Genomic DNA, 7,015 nt, shown 5'->3' with positions numbered 1-7,015 from the left:
GAGGTGTTTTGCCACCGTTGAAAAGTGTTTTGATTTTGCCTGGCCGGGAAATCGAACCCACGACCTTATGTGTGCAAGGCGGGTGTGCATACCATTGCACCACGGTGAAGATATCTATTCAAAAAAATATGTCAACATGGAAGTATCGAATTCTTTACCCCTGTGTTCGTCGTGTGATGTGATAAGCAAGCCTCCACTCAGCATTCGATCGTATAGAAGGACATAATTAAATTGTTGTTTTAATTGTTTCACCCCTCGCTAACAGTGAGCATATTTCTGAGTATTTTTATACCCTCCACCATAGGATGGGGGTATATTAAGTTTGTCACTACGTTTGTAACTACTCGAAATAATCATTGTAGACCCCACAAAGTATATATATTCTTGATCAGCGTGCAATTCTACATCGATATAGCCATGTTCGTCCGTCTGTCCGTCCGTCTGTCTGTCCGTCTGTGGAAATCACTCTAGCGTCAGAACGGATTGACGTAGATGGATGAAATTTTGGGAAAATCTATTATATGTACGTAGGACTTTTGGTATTGAAAGCGGGCGATGTAGGTCCACGCTTTCGTATAGCCCCCATACAAAATGACGCGTGACGCGTCGTCGTTTTAAGGAATTTTTAAGATATTTGTCCCATTTTACCACCGAATTGGTTGTAATTTGGTATTTTGTGTCTCCAGAGGCCAAAAAACATTCCTACCAAAGTTGGTTTATATAGGTCCACGTTTTGGTATTACCCCCATATAACGCCCCATATAAAGTACGCGTCATTTTAATATATTTTGAATGTATTAGTCCCATTTGACAACAGAATCAGTTGTCACTTTGTATTTTGCATTTCCAGAGGCTAAGAAACATTTCTACCATAAAATGTTTATATAGGTCCACGTTTTGATATAGCCCCCATAGGACGATATCTCCCGATTTTCGGTATTTTGAAGGTTTTGGCCTCATTATCACACCGAGATGGCTGAAATTTGGTATTTAGTCTTCGTTTGGGGTATAAAAATTTGTGGTGGAGGTTATAAAAAGTTCGGCCCGACCGAACTTAACGCTTTTCATACTTGTTAGCTATAAAAACACTTCTATAAAAGTTGTATCGAACGATGTTCTGTATTACACCGAGCTATATATTTTCTTTATTGAAATCGTGGGAGAAGAATTTCGACATACGAATTTTGCAATAACATATTGACCATCTTCTTTTTTATCTTCTTCCTCTTCTTGGTGTAAATGCATCCATCTTGTGGTGGTAATACAAAAACAATGCTAAAAGAAACATACCCGGAAGGTCATGGGAATATTTCTTCCATATCAATGAGTACAACCCGATTCCACTTGTTACTCAAGGATGGTGTCACCTTGCGATGGAAGCATACTACAATCGGCTTTGACTGGGAGGCAACCCACATGGGCGTCTAAAGGTTATTCGTGCTTCTTTGTCCATATTTACATTAGGCAATTTTCCTTGCGGCGAATGTCAGTTTGAAGGTGAGGCATATGGTAACCCTTTGCCTCTCAACACCCTCCCTCACCAAAAAACTGACAATTGCCTAATGTAAATATGGACTATGGATCTAAAAACAAAACTATTTCCAACGAACATATCCGAAAGACATGGGAATAAATCCTTCATATCAATTATTGCGGCCCGAATATATTTTTAGCTCAATGATTAGGACCTTCCGAGGTTGTTGCGTAACATAGCAGCAAACCCCTTGCAGAGTAGTTTCACAAAATGCTCAGGAAATGAAATATACAAGGATTTAACTATCTTAGAAAACTTTAATGTTGCATTTCCTGGGACCAAAAACTAGGCACGGCGGACATTTTTACCAAAGCACCAAAGCTGCATTTTATGAGTGCGAATCACTTGATAATTCTTTATGGGGGTTATCATGAACGGCAATTCCCCGTGAATTTTTTCACTTTCTCCCTTAAGTTGCAACGGCGGAAAGACGAAATTCACGGGGAAATTTCATTTATGATAACCCCCTATATCTGAGACATTTTCTTCACTAGAAGAATCAAATGGGTTTCAATTGCTTGATGGGTGTTATAACTCAATGATTGGGGCCGCATCGATGTATACAGCCGGTTCTGGGTTATTTATGACCTCCGCGGAAGGTTTTATGATCTTCAATTGGAATTTCTAGGGGTATTTGGATTACGGCCGGCTTAGTAGGGCCCGGATGAGGATCATATTGATATGTTTACCACATATAGTCTCTGGATTCCTGATGGTCTACTTGTGATCTTCTACAGGTTGCTTTATTAGTCATTTTCAGAAAGTCCTTGTGGTCTTCTATAGGAAGATCTGGTAGTCTTCTGGATTTTCTATAGGAAATCCTCTAGGTTCTATAGGGAAAACATATGGATCTTTTTTTATTTTATTCTGAAGGTATACCTCTGTGGTATACCTATTCTATATAAAAGCTAAGTAGGTTTTTATAGGAGGGCCTTAGTGGTCTTCTTTATGAGTCTTCTATTGTAAATACTTGTGGTAATCCATATGAGAGAATAATGATATGTTTTAGGGAGACCAAGGGGTCTTCAATAGGACATCTTTTAAATATTATTAAAGAAGTTTCTTGAATCTTCTATAGGAAGGCTAATGGGCCGATTCCGTACAGCGAGGCGAGTCGTGTCGCGTTGTCAAATGCAATTTTTCGATTCCGTATGGCAATATCGCCTGACGTCGTCAAATTTTGTCGCCGAAATGTTCATTTTCCGGCGACAACAAATTAGCTGTCGCCATACATTTTTACTAACGAATAAAAATAAAATAAAAAAAAAATAAAAATAACTTGTTATCGACGATTATTTTCTATCGCTGTACGTAGTGCATTTTTTAAATTTTGTCACAGAGACGATAGACGACGCGACATGACTCGCCTCGCTGTACGGAATCGGCCCATAAATTGTGTTTATGGGTCTTAGGATCACCTAATTGTATTATTTAGACAGGTTTATTGGGCTTCTAGAGGCCAATATGTTCGGCCTTCTTTAGGAAGACCTTTAGTATTTTCGAAACGTCAGTTTCTTTGTTGTCATGAAACAAATCTTATGAAATTAGGAAGGTACTTGTGGTAATCCATATGAGAGAATAATGATATTTTTAGGGAGACCTAGGGGTCTTCAATAGGACATCTTTTAAATATTATTAAAGAAGTTTCTTGAATCTTCTATTAGGATGGCCTAGTGGTATTATTTAGACAGGTTTATTGGGCTTCTAGAGGCCAATATGTGCGGCCTTCTTTAGGAAGACCTTTAGTAGGAAGGCTTATTTTCGAAACGTCAGTTGCTTTGTTGTCATGAAATAAATCTTACGAAATTAGACGTTCTTAAATCGAGTTCTATACTAGGGTAATTTTATGAAATTGCAGTAGTGGGGGAACTCGATCTAAGAACGCCTAATTTTATAAGATTTGTTTCATGACAACAAAGCAACTGACGTTTCGGAAGTCAGACTATGATATACAGTTTAATTACACTGTGCAACCAAATGGAGGTGAAAGTCTGGGGCACGGAAAATTCCTCTTGGGGAAGAAAGGCCTTGGTGATTATATTAAGCACCCCGAAGGACAGATTCGCCGTGAGTCGAACTTCCGCGTTATGGTGTGATGACGCGACAAAATCGATTGGTTCTCAATGAGAGTCATACCTAAAATTTTCTGAGCGACATTTTTGCAGAACATTTTGAAGCTAAAAAACGCCATCTTGTGGTACTTTTATAGCGGCTCTTAAAATAAAGGACGAAAAGGACATTGAAGAAAGCGAGTTAGAAGGTCGAAGTGCTCTACGAAAATAATCCTCATTCGATTTGACTGAAGACATGTTATCTCAAAAATAAGCTAGAGCAACAGTGAACAAAGATATAACGCTAATTCCTGATGGCTTAGAGGGTCTCTAGCAAAAACTTCGTCACGCCATAACGCGGAAGTTCCACTGACGGCGGATCTGTCCTTCGGAGTTCTTACTATACTCACCAAGGGCTTTCATCTCCAAAAGGAATTATCTCTGCCCCCAAATTTGTGTTCACAGTGTTATAAGTGTTCATTTGTGCGAGATTTCTCACTTCCGCTATTTCGTCATATTATAAAGGAACAGGGAGCTACCGTGGTGCAGTGGTAAGCACGTCCGCCCTTGCGTTTAGAGCATCAACAATTTTGGCGGTGGCAAATCCCCTCTGTAATGCCGGCTTACGTTTACTTCAGCCATGAAAAATTCCTCTACAAGTGGTGGCGTCGCAAAAAGTAGGTTCCATATTATTGAACCAATATAGATCGGCGTGCACTCATTGATTTGAGAAAAGTCTCAATTGTCCCTTCGAAGATGTTGTGGGAACATGTATGTATATACAAAAGAACAGGGAAAAGCCATAATAGAAACCAAAACATTTTTGAGATTAAAATATGGAAAGTGGAAAATCTCGCTTCCGTGAATATTTATAATTGTCTTTCGATGACGTCTCAGAACTGGGAACAATACAAAGTTGAATTGTATTAATTCTATTTTTTTATGTTAATAATTTATTAATGTAATAAATTGCAAAAAAAACATTTTTCAGTTTTCTTACTTTGCATTTTGTTATGGCTTTTGTTTTGAATACAGAAATTACCATTTTAGGTAGGTAATTATATAAACATATGATAACTAACTATGTATATTCCCAATATCAATTCAGATCATCGCTCCTAATACCACAACTTCCTTTACATTAAATAACTTTATTTATCATCTGACATAACGGAATGTAACTGAACAGAATAAGTCGCAATTTAAGTATTCGCAACGATCAGGACTTTTAAAAAGGAGTCTCTAAATAATTACTACTGAACATTAAGACATTAATAATAACACTGTACAACACAAAAATAATTACAAGATAATTCGACGAGATTATGAAAGAGGACCGAAAAAAAGTTTGATAGTTTACGTCGGGAACTAACCTAAATAGGCGTGGCAAGTTCCGCCCATATCTACAGGTTTTGAAATATTCGACATCAGATTCCTTGGAATCCTTGCATTTTAGGTACAAAGTGTCTTTGGTGATATTGCTAACAAAAATACGGGCTATCTTTTTATGAAAAAAATTAATCCTCATGCGAGTCACTTTATGGTCCATTTTTTCAGAAACGTTTAAAAACTCATTTAAAATGTGATCGTATCAAATCAAAATATCAAAATATCATAATTCAGTAAATTTTATCAGAGCAGGAGTAGCTGTCATCATTATAGTATTTAGGACCATGCCAAAACCATGGATGTTAGGACTCGTATTTCAGATATATACTCACTGGACAATAGCCGTAGACTATCCCCGCATTTTCACATACAATATCAGGAACATATGACTTATCTTGATCACGTTATATTAGTTTATTGTACTAAAATATGTAATTTTTCAAAAGTCCGATCTGGGTTATCAATACTTTCTCTATATATACACCATAGATATTTCCAAAAAGTTTAGATCGAGCACACATGATCTTCTGAAAGAATTTATTATCAAAAAACATCAATAAAATAAATTTTTTGACCGCAGATAAGGAAAATGTGAATAAAAACGGTAGAATATGGTCCTTAATCATATATAAAAAGCGAAAACTTCTGGAGATGTTAAATATTATAGCTACAAATTTCTTTTGTTCAGAGACTCATAATGAAATTTGATTTGGAACATTTCTTCTTTTGACACAACCCCCAAAAAGTGAAGTATTTTAGGAGATTTCGACTCAGTATGGAATAAATTTTAATTAAGAGTCTAAAAGTTTAACAAATAATTTGTACCTAATTGTATTTTGTATCTAATTTTGTAACGTCATTTTCTTAACAAAGTGTTTTACTTAGATATATAGTTTGTGAAATTTTGTGTAGAATATTTCTTCTTTTAACAACTTTCGTCTGAAACTAAATTTCATGTTACTTTCATGCATCAACCCGAAAAAAGAACAAAACTAATTTATTCAAAAACAAGTGAGCAAAGGCTATAGTCGGGACGGGGCATAAGCTTTTCATTGGTAAACATTTCTTTTAGGGAATATAAAGCGACTACCACCAAAAATAATATGCCTCTCTGTCTCTGGGACCCCCATAAGCAACCAAAATTTAGTGACCATCCGATCAAAATTACGACCTGTAGCTTGATTGCAAAAAAATGGAAGAATTGGATGCATTACCGACTATTGTGGTATCTCCCTTGTTTGACCACCTTCGCCAACCTGCTTTACACCAATGTAAAGGTAATATTTTCTTCTTCCATTGACAGGCTTTGTTGTTGGAATACTCCTACTAGAAGCCAATATATTCACAAAGAATAAAACTTTGAATTTGTCTCCAAAGGAGTTTTTCCCCATTCCGACCCTAAATATTATCCGGCTATCACCAAAATCAATAGGCTTCTTCCTATGTGGGACCCGCATCAACATCCAACAAAATTCGTGACTATCCGATTAAAATTGCGACCTGTAGCGTGATTACAAACAAATCGGAAAATGGGATGCATTACCGACTATTGCGATATCTCTGTTGTTTGAGTAGCTACGACAACCTACTTTACATCGTTGTAAAGGTGATATTTTCTACTTTCCTTGCCAGGTTTTGCTTTTGATATACCTCTTAAAGAAACAGAGATATTGGCTCTGAAATAAAACGTTGACCTTTTCTCCAAATAAGTTTTTGCCCATTCCGACCCTTGAATATTATCCGACCATCATTACAATCAGTAGGCTTCTTCCTCTGTGAGACCCCCATTAACCCCTAAACTTTCGTGACGATCCGATCAAAATTGCGACCTGTGGCGTGATTACAAAAAAAATCGGAAATGGGATGCATTATCGACTATTGCCATATCTCTGCTATTTGACTACCTATGACAACCTAATTTACATCGTTGTAAAGGTGATATTTTCTACTTTCCTTTCCAGGTTTTGCTTTTGATATACCTCTTAAAGAAACAGAGATATTGGCTTTGAAATAAAATGTTGATTTTTTTCCAAATAAGTGT

The sequence above is a fragment of the Musca autumnalis genome, unplaced genomic scaffold (assembly GCF_047663935.1).
Source record: "Musca autumnalis isolate F117 unplaced genomic scaffold, ASM4766393v1 scaffold_5, whole genome shotgun sequence".
Lineage (NCBI taxonomy): Eukaryota > Metazoa > Arthropoda > Insecta > Diptera > Muscidae > Musca > Musca autumnalis.
The sequence above is the reverse complement of the archived record's forward strand: the minus strand, read 5'-3'. Positions refer to the sequence as shown.